The sequence below is a fragment of the Sturnus vulgaris genome, chromosome 7 (assembly GCF_052056855.1).
Source record: "Sturnus vulgaris isolate bStuVul1 chromosome 7, bStuVul1.hap1, whole genome shotgun sequence".
Classification (NCBI taxonomy): domain Eukaryota; kingdom Metazoa; phylum Chordata; class Aves; order Passeriformes; family Sturnidae; genus Sturnus; species Sturnus vulgaris.
Genome location: NC_142249.1, coordinates 39,797,468 through 39,811,388, shown reverse-complemented (window position 1 = coordinate 39,811,388; position 13,921 = coordinate 39,797,468). Strand labels below are relative to the sequence as shown.

Sequence of the window (13,921 nt, the reverse complement as noted above, 5' to 3'; positions counted from 1 at the left end):
CTCAGGAATATTTTTCAGGAATGTGGTAAAAAAAAAAATAAAAATAACTCTTTTTGTGTTCAGCTCTGGAGCATCATCACAGGTTTGGAGAGGATGAGAGGCTCTTTTCTTCAGAAACTTGGTGTGTTTGATTTTAAAAGCATCCCTGGTTTTAATTTGCAAGCATTTCCCTGGGCTGGGATCCTTCTAGGAAAAGGTCAGTTGAGAATCTGAGAAATGATAATGCCTTCCTGAAGCATTTTAATACATTTTCACCATGATAGTGGCCCTCCAAGGATGTGAATTGATAGGAAGGGGAAAAGAAAACAAAATTGAAGCACAAAATTAAAAAAAAAAAAAAGAATCCTTTCACAACCATTCAGGCCACCTTCATGTAAAAAAGCTCAACTTTTATTAGGTTTTCATTAACAGCTAAACTTTAAATTTGTGCCCTCGAGGGTTTTTTTTTTTTTCAGAAGGAATTATTGAAACAAAAATCAATGATTTGATTTTGGTTTCAACAGAAAAGAATTATTTGGTTTATTCTAAGTACTACTCTATACATTCTTCTTTTTAATATTATTTATAATTAATAAATAATGACAAGAGCTCTTATCTGTTCTTTTAAACCAGTAGCCCTTTCAGCAAAAAGAAAGTGGCTTTTACTTCACAGAAATGTCTTGTGATATTTCAGGAAAACCTAAGGATATGTAACATTTTCTAATACCACAGAGTGAAATAATCCAAACCCTCAACATTTTCTGGAGATATCCCAAGAACCTCAAAACCTTCTGGAGGTCTCCAAGTTGCTGGGGTTGTAGGAAACCAATCCTGAGCTTTGCTAAGAAAAATTAACTATTAAAAGAATTAACTGTAACAATTTTGTTATTTTGGTATGAATTTTAAAGAGAGAGGCACTGCAGAATTAAAAAGTTTTGCATTGCTTAAACATTTAACTTTGAAATCACAACGAAATCCCTGAGCTTGATTAACTTGGCTACAATAAAAGAAGTGTTGAGAACATTTCCTTTTGTTCAGGGTGCCTGCTGCTCCAATTTTTTCAAAATGAAAAGCCTTTGTAGTTGGTTTTATTTACAATATCTGTGTAAGGAAAAATTCAAAGCTCCAGCCCATAATTCAGTTTCAGAAAGAGCAGCTGGAAGAGAAATGGGGATCAGGGAAAACAAACTTCTTGCTCTGTGCAAAAACTTGGCAGAAGTGGTACAAAAATTTCTGCTCAGGCAGAGAACAACTTATCAAATCTATTACAATTCAAATGTGCTTTGAAAATTTGGCTCTAAAATGCTTCTAAAAGTTGTGATATTAAAGAGCAACATTAGGAAAATGTCTTTTTTTTTTTTTTTTTTCAACCCAAATCCTTTAAATAATTTCTTTGGGAAAAAAATATTCAAATGAAGTAGGTCTCCTTTTATTAAATTTAAGAAGGTAGAACTCGTTTATACCTTGTGTTAGAGAGAGTACCTTGGGATTTCATAAAAACTCCAAGCCTTTCATATGGAAAGAAGACAGAGTGAGACAGAAAATTGATTGTTCTCAGAAAAACATCAGGCCTTGCAGAAAAGGCAAGCGGGCTCCTTGCTTTTCATGACAATTGAGGGAAAAAGAAGCAGAGGAGAAAACTGCTGGAAGCCATCCCTGCTCCCTGTGTGCCTCAGGACAAACCCCAAACCCCAAAGTGGGGAATGGCAGAGCTGGGAGGCAGGCAGGGAGCACTGGGGTCACCAGTGCCCCACAAACACCCCCAGCCTGGGAGCTGGGCATGCCAAGGGCACTGAGTGACTGCACAGCACCGAATTCCTTCCCTTCCCACACTGGAATTTTCCATTTTTTTAAAAGGATGATCGGGGGCAAACCCCACTCGTGCTCTCACATCTGCAGAGCCACGTGTCTGTTAATGCTGGATTTAATGCCAGCACAAGGAAAACAGGGAGCTGCTGGAGAGTCCAGAGGAGCTGCTCCAGTCCCTCTGGAGCCAGGCTGGGAGAGCTGGGAATGTTCCCCTGGAGAAGGGAAGGATCCAGGGAGAGCTGGGAATGTTCCCCTGGAGAAGGGAAGGATCCAGGCAGAGCTGGGAATGTTCCCCTGGAGAAGGGAAGGATCCAGGGAGAGCTGGGAATGTTCCCCTGGAGAAGGGAAGGATCCAGGGAGAGCTTCCAGCACATTCCAGTGCCTAAAGGGGCTCCAGGAGGGACAAGGGATGGAGGGACAGGACACAGGGAATGGCTCCCAATGCCAGAGGGCAGGGATGGGTGGGATGTTGGGAATTGGGAATTCCTGGCTGGGATGGAATTCCCTGGATCCCTGGGAGTGTCCAAGGCCAGGCTGGACAGGGCTTGAAGCAACCTGAGTTCTGCACAGAACTGGATAAATTTGAATGTCCCTTCCAACCCAAACAAGTGTGGGATTCTCCAAAACCTGTTGGTGAAAGGGACAAGAAAGCACAAAAGCAAATTGTGAATTCCATCTGCAGGGAAAGGCCTGAACATTAGTGAGGAAGGAAGGATTGAACAATTAAAGGCAGTGGATTGCTGGTTAAATTCCATCTATTTAATGGCAGGGTTTCCTATGGAGGAAAATAGCAATGGTATCATATAATTAAAGATAATGCTCGAGCTCTGAGTGGGTGAGGCAGGGTCAGGAAGGTTTGGGAGTATTGGACTACACAGGAATGTGGATTCCATCCACAGAGCCCCTGCTTTTAAAAATAGATCAAATGGAACAGCAGCAGTGGCTGCAATACCTGCACAGCTGTGAGCACTTTAGTGGGGGAAGAAAAAAAAAAAAAAAAAAAAAAGAGTACAATATACAAGTTAAGATGCTGAGAATGAGAACTAAATGTTTTCTTGGATTTCACTGGAGCATCCTGAGGTTTATCCACATGTACATATTAAAACTTTCAGGAAATAACCAGTACAACATGAACCTTACAGAGAAAACTACTTTCCCTGCCCTAGTTTTTCACATAGCAAAAAGGTTTTTTTGGAACCCAAACACAGACTTTGATAATTATTCCCCCAAAACATTTGGTTTTCCAAATGGTGTAGCTTCCCATTTTAGAACAAATAAAAACATATGTAAAGGTCTATCCTGGAAGGGAAGAGTGACAACAAAACAAACCCAACCCCTCAATAAGGCAGAGGTATAAATAACCTCTCTCAGCTCTGTCTGCCTTTTAAATGGAAAAATCTTCCTTCTGAGGGTCAAAAAAATCCCCAAACTAAGGGAAAATGAAAAGGAAAGAGATCTGCCTTCATTTTTTTTCCCTTCATTTTCAAAGACTCCATAAATGAGACACTTTAATTTGTGTAGGCTAACAAGGCACTTGCAAGAATTCTCTCTTGATACTGCTTGAAAATAGAGATTACATATATGGATATATTATAAATGTATTAGAAAGATTTGCAGAATGAGCCCTTTCCCAACACATCCTGATTTGACTAAAAGAAGAAAATAAATTACAAATACTGAACAAACTTTGTATTTAAATGAGTTTTAACTGTGCTGCATCAGAGCATCACCTGGGCCTCAGCATTATAGGAACAGTGGGGGTTGTATTCCTCAAATTCCCACCTCCTAAGAGGCATCTAAAGTTCAAATTTGAGAATTAAGGAGCTTATCCATGAATTTATCCATGCCTTTCTTCAAGAGTATTTTACAGGCTTCACTTTGAAAAGGCTCAGCTCGAGTTGGTGCCTCCAGAAGTTGAAAACTGAAGCTGCAGTTTTCATTTTGGACCTCTCTTTGCTAAAGCAAAGAAAAGCAAATATGTAAATTCCCAGTGAATTCAAGTGCCCCATTAGGAGCTCAATTATATTCTGAAATGATGTCTTAATTGGTTTGCTCATAGATGAGCTGTACTGCTAACCAAAAATCTACTGCCATAATCAGCACTAAATTTCAGATATTGCCACACATTAAATTAACAGCAGATAATGAGTGGGAAAATTAGCTCTATTTCCATAATAGAAAAAAAAAAAAAAAAAGAAAAAAAAAAAGTTCGTATTACCTATGGTGTTATACAGAGTTCCTTTCGAAATAGGAAAAAAATGATCCATAAACAAAACTCTCCTGAATATCCTCCCATTTATTTGGATCATTTATTGATAATAAATAACACAAGCAGGGGAAATAAATGGTGCAGGACACATCAGATTCGTGCTTTCAATATTTAATTTAAAGGAATCATACTCCTAAAATCCTACAGAAATTTTCCAGAGATTTATCACTGTTTTACCCTTTTTTTCACCCCATTTTTGTCTTTTTGAGCATAAGCCACCTCCTCAGTTACTCTTTAAATTTTTAGTACCATAAAAATACTGTAACTGATCTGCAGGTCAAAACACTCATGAGAAAAGAAGAATAAAGAAAAACATTAAGTGCAGGGGGAAAAAAAAAAAGAGAAGCTAAGGATATTCCTGTAACTAAAAGGAGGAAAAGAAATTGAGCTCTTTCCATGGATATTTATTATTTTTCACTTCAGAATAAATAAACATTAAAAAAGAGGTGAAAAGTCGGCAGAGTGGTCAGGCTCCCAAAACTTCATCTGCTGCTCAATTTTGGAGGTCAAAAAACCCGAATTTATTACTTGGAGACAAATGCATGATGTGGATTATTGGAGTTACCTTTGCTGTCTGAAGGAAATTTCAGAGATCTTGTCTGTAAATGATAAAATCTTCAACAGTGCTGCCTCCAGCGACCACCATCGTCAACAAGGATCTGCAGGACACCACCAGAGCAGAAAATCAGCCAGGAGAATCAAATACTGATTGATTTATTTATTAAAATGGCACAATTTCATGAAATACGTGCATTTAGGAGCTGCTGTTAAAAATAAACAGTTACTACATGGGAAGGGATTGCTTGGCTAGAGGAATATGATAATTATTCTGCATTAGTATATTTAAAAATACACCTGACTTGGGGAATTCACTGTTATAGCAAAATAACAACAGCAAGGATCCCGTGAGTTAAAATTTCAATTAAATAAAATGACAAATTAGTATTGAAATGTGACTTATTTTAAGCACTAATAGATTATGAAAAGTTAAACCACCTCCCTAGACTGAAATTAAAGGCAACTTGAAGACAAGGTCACTAGAAATTGCAGTTATGCTTTGAAAAAAATAAAATTATTCAACAATGTAAGCCCAGAGCATAATTTGTTAGTGCTGCTTTCATATCTCAGCACTGTAGCTATGATAAGATAAATATAAAAAAAAATTAAATCACCAGAAAACTCAACAGGCCCAGAAGTTTTTGTCTTGTAAACAGTTTTTCTTTTTTACTAAGTCAATTCCACTTGGTTTAGACTTTCTAAAAAAAGAGAGCATGGAGGAATCCAAGTCTAAGCAAAGGAAAACTCCCCTGACTTCCATCACCAGAGAAAAAAAAAACCACCTTTCAATCCAACTTCTCCCATCAACCAGCCAGTCATGGAATCCCTACATGGATACTCTGCCCTGTCTAGAACATCCAAAAATGCAAAATCCTCGTAGAGGAAAGAATTCCCAGCAGTCTCTGAAATAAAACTGCCCATGATTATTCTCCTTTCCTTTTTCATGCAGACCTGAAAAAGCAATTGTGTGTCCCTGCAGTCGTGCCCAGCTGAGAATGGATGCAGCAGTGTGGGCAAAACACTGCAGGCACAAAATGAGCCAGGCAAGTCCTAAAATTCTGCTGTGCAGGCCCTGGAGGTGATGCTGCCCTGGCAGATTGGTGGGGAATTTCCAGATATGGGCTTGAGGGGTAGGAGAAGAATGGAAAAAAAAAAAGTTCTTTTCATAATTGAAGGCTCAAGGAAGACCTGGGAGTGCCAGAAGTTTCTGTGAAGCGAGAGGTGAAAAAGATCTGGTGATGAGCTCAGCATCACTGAAAACCCAATCCAAGGAATGTTGGACACTGAGGTCCAAGGAATGCCTGGAGGTGGCACTCAGGGCTCTGGTGACAAAGTGGGGACGGTCACAGCTTGGACTCCATCACCTTGGAGGGCTTTTCCAACCCCAAAACCACCAAACCAAACCAATCAGCTCTAAATCCACACTTTGTGCTGCCAAACCCTACAGCTCCTCAGAATCAGGATAGTTAAGGTTGGAAAAAGCCCTTGAGATCACCAAGTGCAACCAGCACCATTTTTTGACACCTCTGTTGGCTTTGGTGTCCTTTACTTGGTCTCTAACCAAAGCCTAAGCCTAACCCTGAGCCTAAACCAACGAAGTCCAAGGAATAAACTGGTGCAGAATTCAAGGCAGGATCCAACAAATGATTTCTTTAATGAGTTCAGCACAGAAGTTTGGACCAGTGGCTCTGAAAAGGAAAGCTCACGTGCTGAAAACTGGGAAATGGATTGAGAATTGGAGTGAAAAATGGCATTTTAAAGGGAGAACACATAATATGGAGCAGCTCTGGGATGATAATGTAGTATTTCATCTGCCAATTTAAACAGATCTTGTTTGGAGTCTCCAAAGTGGTTCTGAGTCTTCCCTTAAAGTGACTTTGTTCACATAATTTGGTGTTGAGGTTTTCTATCAACTGTGCCTCAAACTTCCCATTCAGTTCTTAATCTCCCCAGATTTTTTTCAGTGCCATGAAAAGATCTGTATTTTTTTTTCCTGCCTGACAAATAAATCATTCTCACGTTGCTTTTTGTGTTAATAGATGATATTTTCTATTTTCTTTGTGAACTGCACAGCCACAATCCAGATATTTAAACTCTGCTCCCACTGCAGATGTTATTTCTGATCGGATTTAATCATCACTCTCAAACAGAACAACTGCAATAATTGTAAGGGTATCATTAATTTTGTTCTCAAAACCTCTAAGCCTTCTCCAAGGGCTTGGAGCATCACAGCACTGGGAAGAAATTTCTTCTGTGTTTAACCACATCTTTCAAGGGAATCTGCTGAATTTCTTGGGACCTGTTAATTTTGCTGAATGGCACCCGAGTGTTTCATTTTTTTCTTTGCTTGATTTTATGATCATCACCCTAAGACCAGAATGAGTCACTGTGACCTCTCCCCCAATTAATGGGAATTTATTGATGGAATGAAATGATTTCTGTCATTAACAGCGTTGATTCCTCTAAGACATTTGATACCCAAGTAAAGACAGAGTTGCACAGAATTCCAGGATGGTTTGGGCTGGAAGGGACCCTAAAGCTCATCCAGTGTCACCCCCTGCCATGGGCAGGGACACCTCCCACTGTCCCAGGGTGCTCCAAGCCCCATCCAGCAGGTCCCTATGGATCCTGACCACCCTTTCCTGGTCACCACAGCCCAGGAGTGCCTGGAATTCCTTTGTGCTGCTCTTCAGGTACCCCCCGTTCTTCTTTTTAAAATGTTTCTCTTTTCTTTATATTCTCCAGCACCTTATTTTGAATGTTGTTCCTCTAAATATCCCAGAGTATGAAGAGTTGGTTCTACAGGATTCTGCATCCTAGTCTGGTGCCAACCCACCAAACATATGTCTCTGCTCAAATGGAAGAATCTGTTTTGATTTCTCTCTCTTTTTTTTTTTTTTTTTTGTTTTAAATTTTCTTCCTGGACTGGGGACAAAACATTTCTTTAGATACGACTCAACATTTCGTATCTTCTGAGATATGAAACTTCCTATAAGTTTTTGTTAATTTATTCCCATGCAACGACTTTGAAGGAGCTGAACTGTCTGAATACATGACAAGAATTATTAAATGCTCAAAAATTCATCACTAAATCAAAATTAAGTTCGAAATTCCTGGTTGGGAGGGTGGGGACGCCCTGGAATGGATTTCCCAGAGAAGCTGTGGCTGCCCCTGGATCCCTGGAAGTGTCCCAGGCCAGGCTGGACAGGACTTGGAGCAACCTGGGATAATGGAAAGTGTCCCTGCCATGGCAGGGGTGACACTGGATGGGTTTTAAAGTCCTTACCAACCCAATTCATTCCAGGATTCCATGCTAATTCTTCCATCTCATGGGTGACAAACATGCCTGAGCTTCCTAGGGATGTTTAGGAATGAAAAGAAACCCATCAGCTCAGACAGGTGCAAAATCTCACATCATTTTCTCTTAGATAAGGGAATATTTGGGATGCACCACCACAGAAAAACTCCAAAGCCTCTGCAATTTCCATCAGTTGTTGCCTCTGGGAGGTGTTTTTCTTGTTTGTGAGGAAAAAAATCCTTCCAGACACATGAAAATTATTCCACAGCAAGATAAATGCACCCAGGAAACAGCAGAAATTTTCGATGCATAACACGATATCTGCACACAGAGTTAGGAAAATATTTCCTAATTTATTTTTTTTTCTTTTTTATTTTGGTAGTGGCAAATGTAAAGGAGCAGCAGATTGGAAAAACGCTGCATTTTCACACCTGAGGGGTGCAGGGCAGGAACAGGAATATGCAGGAATGAGCAGGGATGGATTCTCCTCTGAGCTCAGATCCCAAAGCTGCCTCTGGAGAAGAAGGAGGAGGAAAACACGAATGTTTTCCTTTTTTTTTTTTTTTCTTCCACAATAATGCTGAAAGGGCTGCCTCAATCTTTCTTGTAAATTAATAGTTTGAAGTGAGAAATAAATAAAGCAGGTCAGATTGTTTTTGTCAGAGATGAGCGAGCAAGGACTAATGAGATCACATGACAGATGAGTCTACTCCAAGATTGTCCTAAGGAAGAATTCCATCCTGCTTTTAACTGTTATTTACCATTTTACTGGCACCAACAGAACAGGATTTTCTAATTACCATTAGAAAACAAGAAGATATTTTAAGTCAAATTAGGAGAGTCTCACAAATTTTACAAATTTAATGGTATTCTGGGGAAGGGCAGTTCTGGGGATGCTGTGCTGGATTCTGTGTCAGATACTTGTCTCTATATATTCATATTTAAGTCTAACCCACATATTCTACATATATTATAATATATGTAGAATATTATAAGACATATTTCACTTAAGTATTATATGCACATAAGTATGTAGAATAAAAAAATGCGTTTTCTCTATGTATATTGACAACAGATATTTTATTTTTTACTATAGGCAAAATCCCAGCACTATCAAAATTTCTGAGAACCAAAATATTTCTGGAAGAAATAAATCCCCCAGCCCTCAACAAGACACAAACTCCATTAGAAAGAAATCCCATTTATCTTCCAAACACAAATATCTCCATTTTCTTCCTTTCTGGATTACTTTTAAATACTTTTTTTAGCAGCTAATCTCTCTTTAAAGCTGAACAGAGTAACAGAGCACAGAAGAGACCATGGGGGTGGGAGAGCTGGGAATGTTCAGCTGGAGAAAGGAGGGATCCAGGGAGCTCCTTCCTGTTCCTAAAGGGGCTCCAGGAGAGCTGGAGAGGGACTGGGGACAAGGGATGGAGGGACAGGACACAGGGAATGGCTCCCAGTGCCAGAGATGAGATATTGGGATGGAATCCATGGACTGAATCAACTTCCAAGAGTCTTCCTTGCTCTGAGTAGCCCAGAAATTCAGAGATGGGAAGAATCCCTCATTCATGGAAATTGAAGAGGGAAAAGTAAGCTCAGAGCCACTCGAAGAAAATGATCATCCCCAGCAAACTAGGTCACAGGAGTGAGTAGTTTACTAAATATAAACTTTCTTTGTAGTCAGGCAACCACTGTCAGAGTAATGAGATTTACTCATATTTCACCCAAGTGCTCTCTGCATTCAGACTCATTAAAATAACCAAGTGACCACTCACACGTCACTCACCTCTCAGGTGATGCAGCAGCAAATTCAACAATATAAAAAAAGAAATTAAAAAAGGAAAAAAAGAAGGATTTTTGGCTTTTTATCATTTCCAGGTATAAAAAAAACCCTTTTGCATCTCCACTGCCATTCACCCAAACATTTCCTGTATCCAAAAATCCCCTCCCAAGCCTGATTCTCCTCCCAAGTCACGTGGAGGTGACAGAGCTTTGCTTCACTCCCACAAAACCGTGGTGGCACACTGAGTTTTAGTGACCTCCTCAAATCCCTGCTAGGGTGGTGACACAGTTGGAAGGGAAACACAAAAATTCCTGTCAGCTTCCAACCCTGTGAAGAGCCAGGGCTCTCCCAAACTTGTGAAACCCAGAAAAATGAATGGAAGGGTGAGAATGAGAACACTCCTTGTTGTTGTTTTTTTTTTTAATTTTTTTTTTGGGTGTTTGAGGAAGAAAAGAGAATAATATTTTTTCCAGCCATGCAAGTATCAGTGTGTTTATAACAGGATGTTCTTCCTCTGCTGTTTGGATGGTTCCAAAAATATTTCCCTCTGGTTTGTGGCAGTGGCTGTCACCCTGACAGCGTTTGCTGCCTCCAGGGCAGGCTGTGTCTGTAACAAATCTGCACAGGCAACTGATGCCACACTCCCATTTTTCTAAACTCAGAGCTAAAAACCGAAGGGGATGAATGAGACAACTGTGGATACAAAGCTTTAATTTCTGGATGGTTATTTCCTAGCTGTGCTCACGTTTAAAACCTGCAAAGATGGTGCAAGTTGGGCTAAAAGTTCTATTTTGGACACAACTGACATTTTACTATTATAAAATAATTAATGCTCCTGTGCTTTCAAACACTGGGTACCAGAAATGTTGACATGGAATCAAAACCTGAGAAGAGGACACTTCACTGCAGATAAAACAATGACATCTCTTCAGAGACTTCTTTTTAAAAAGGGAAAAAATGGTGCAGTGGTGAGCCTCAGTTGTTTGAAGAAATATTCCTCTCCTCCAAAATGAAATTAGAAACATTCAGAAGCCCAAAATGTTGTAAATTTATGAATGTATTGATGCAGCCAAAAGGAAAAAAATGCATCTCTTCAGATACATCTCTTGGTTTATTTTCTGGCTTCTTCCAAGGACAGAAAAGGCAATCAAATGCAACAGAAAAATTGTGTTAATTGGCTGATCTTATGACAATTTCCATTCAACAGTATTTTCCTGTTATTTTCACTGAATTATAATTATTCAGCACAAAAAGCAGAGTTTTATATCATGGTTCATGCACTTTCTGCCTGGTTTTGGGCACTGCCATGGCTGGGGCTGTCCTGGGTCTGAACTGGTCCCTCCTCTCCTGGATATTTTAATTTATTTAGCTGCTATCAATGTTTAAACAATAAATTTTGGTGTCATTTGGAAGGATTTTCAAGAAATCATAAATATCTTGTTTATTTTTAAGGAAAGAAACCTGCAAGCAAGTCTAGAAAAGTATTTCTTTGAAATCTGAGAGTAATAATTAACAGATTTCAGGGGTCTTTTCTGCATTTTAATTTCAATATTCAGCTAAGAACCGTGTCTAATTTCCCAGACCAAGAAATGTTTTTTGGTCTGTATTTTAACACCTACAGTTTTACAAAGGATTTCTCTTTTGATGGAACTCTTGGAAACAAATTAATTCATAAGTGCCTCCAAATCCCCCAAGATTTAACAAAGGAATACTTCTTTATATAGCAGGGCATGTTCAGCATCAAACTGAAATCTAGGAAAAGACTTTATGTAAAATTAAAATGTTTTTAATCCATGTATCCCACTTTTCCAGGCCTACATTCACACAGACCTATCACTCCACCTGCTTTCCCTTCATCCTCATTCCATAAGGAACATCCACTGAATATTTAGGTTTAAAGTATGGGTCACATTTCATATTTCTTTTTTTTCCCTTCTCCATTAACATAAGATTTATAGCACTGCCATAATTACAATGCTTTTAAAACAATCCCGTACACAAGTATCAAATTCTGATTGATTGCAATAAGGAATATAATCTTCTAAAACTTCATTTCTTTCTTTGGCCAAACTTAGATCAGCTGCTCTTTAGCTGATGATTTAGGAGCATCCACAAATGACATCAGGAGCACTTTAGTTACGCCAATCTAATTTAATAAAAAATACCTTGAGAGATGATTGTGTTCCTAACAGAAAGGAATTTATCTCCCTTTTCAGCTGCTTGTGCAGCTCATACAGATCAGCCCCTGCAAATCACTCCTGGAAACTTCAGAACACTCCTTACATGTAATAATGGACTTTTTCTTAATAGCAAATTTATTTGAAGCCGTGCCCGTATTCCTTCCTTGTGAAATAGAAGATAAAATCCTATTTCCTCCCAGCTCACTGTGCTGCCTGCTGGAAAAGCAGAGGGTTTAGGCACATTAAAGAAAAAGTCTTAATAGGTTTTTGCCCCTCTTTATTTTTTTATTAAAATAAGGACAAACATGATTCTGGGTGGACTTGAGAATTTTTTTTCTCAGCAACCTGTGCTCTCCAAAGCTCAGGAAGCCACAAGGATTTCCACTGGTACAAATCCCTGTTCCAGGCACAGTCAGTCACAGCTCTCTGCTTTTACTCTGCCATTCCTTCTGATATCCCTGCCCTTATCACTTTTGTCTCCATCATTACTATTTCCATCTTATCTTCAGTAAAAAGAAAACCTTGCAGGGAAACTGCCTTGCTCCTTGGAGAGGCACCACTATCATCCCACACATCTCCACAACAGCCACGTGGACAATTAAAGCAGCAGCAGAGAACAGCACAATTCCCTTCCTGCCTGCCTCAAATGAGCTTTGGCTTTTTATTTTTTATTTTTCTTTGTGGAGAAAACGACCTTGTTCATTTTTCCAGCCATTTCCCTGGAGAGCCACAATGGGCACATCCCTGTTTTCTGTCACCAGGAGGAAGCAGCAGGGCTGTGCTGGCTCCAGGATCCCGATGGATCAGTTTGCCTCTTCCCAACCTAACTGTGGAAAAGCTGCTTGGATAAGTTATGGAATTCATGGATAAGACAGGTTGCTCTCCAAGAAAAGGAAATTTGGAATGTCTTTTGAGTTGCCATAAAACCTCCTGGGGAAGCAAGGAGCCCAAGAATAAAATTGTGGTTTAAACTTAAAAGTTTCTTCGAGGTTCTTCGTGTTTTAAAAGATCTTTTCGTTTCTAATGGTTGTTTGGGATAGGTAGGAGACTGGAAATATGACTGTGGGAAAAAGAAAAATGCAAAGGTCCAAGTAAAACAAAAAACTCCCCCCAAAACCTGAACCTACTGGAGGAGATTTTGTAGAACCCATCTGAATTATCCCTCCCAATAAAAACACTAAAATCTGTTTTATCTGCTCCATTTCTTTGCCCACAGAGACACCACCACAAAAAGAGGAGAAAACTTTCATGTGGAGAGGGAATGAATGGGCAGGAGGAAGTGGGCAGAACTCTGTCCAACAGTTTGGCTGCTGGAGAAAAAGGCAAATTATCCTTTTCAGGGAGGTGTTGCCCGTTTAACTCATCAGTTTAAAGCACCAAAGCAATTTTGATCTGCAGGGATTTTATGCCATTGGAGATAATAATAAAAGTTATCAAGGAAAGACATCAAAAGCTCAGCCAAGGAGTGTCCATGTCAATGATATTGTTCAAAACTTTCAGCTGTTTGACCCATTTAAAAGATTCAATTTGAGTGGTTTCTTTGCCACCCATAAAATACACACCCTCTTTTTGCTCCTACAGAACGATTCTAATCTCCAATTAAATCCACAATTAAGTCCACACCGCTGCTGGAATTATCATCCAGGTCTTTCTCATGGTAAATAAAGCAGCAGCATTTACAGGCATTAAAAACAAACCAAAAAAGCAAAATACTCATATAGAAGCCTCATTTCTTCCATCTTCCTCTCTTCATCTCAACCCACTTCAGCCCAGTTTTTACTCTCATGTTTTTCAACTCATCTAAAACTAAATCCTGAACCACCCCAATCTCTCTGAAAAAGTCCCACTGAAGTCAGTGAAGGAAATTCTTTACGACAAAAAAAAAAAGACTTCTTCACTATAAATAGAATTCTTTACCATGGAGAATGAAGTAGTAGAATTCTTTACTATGGAAAAGAAATCCTTCCCTGTGAGGGTGGGGAGGCCCTGGCACAGGGTGCCCAGAGAAGCTGTGGCTGTCCCATCCCTGGCAGTGTCCCAGG

General features: G+C 39.4%; 1 protein-coding gene across 4 annotated transcripts in view; it reads right to left on the bottom strand.

Annotated features, from left to right (window-relative positions):
• Positions 1-13,921, bottom strand: part of MBD5 (methyl-CpG binding domain protein 5) — a 108,654-nt gene that overhangs the window by 62,038 nt on the left and 32,695 nt on the right. For all 4 annotated transcript variants that reach the window (XM_088168398.1, XM_088168400.1, XM_088168401.1 and 1 more), the window contains exon 2: positions 4,623-4,716. The gene's annotated coding sequence lies outside the window, so the exon portion shown is untranslated. The remainder of the gene's footprint in view (positions 1-4,622; positions 4,717-13,921) is intronic.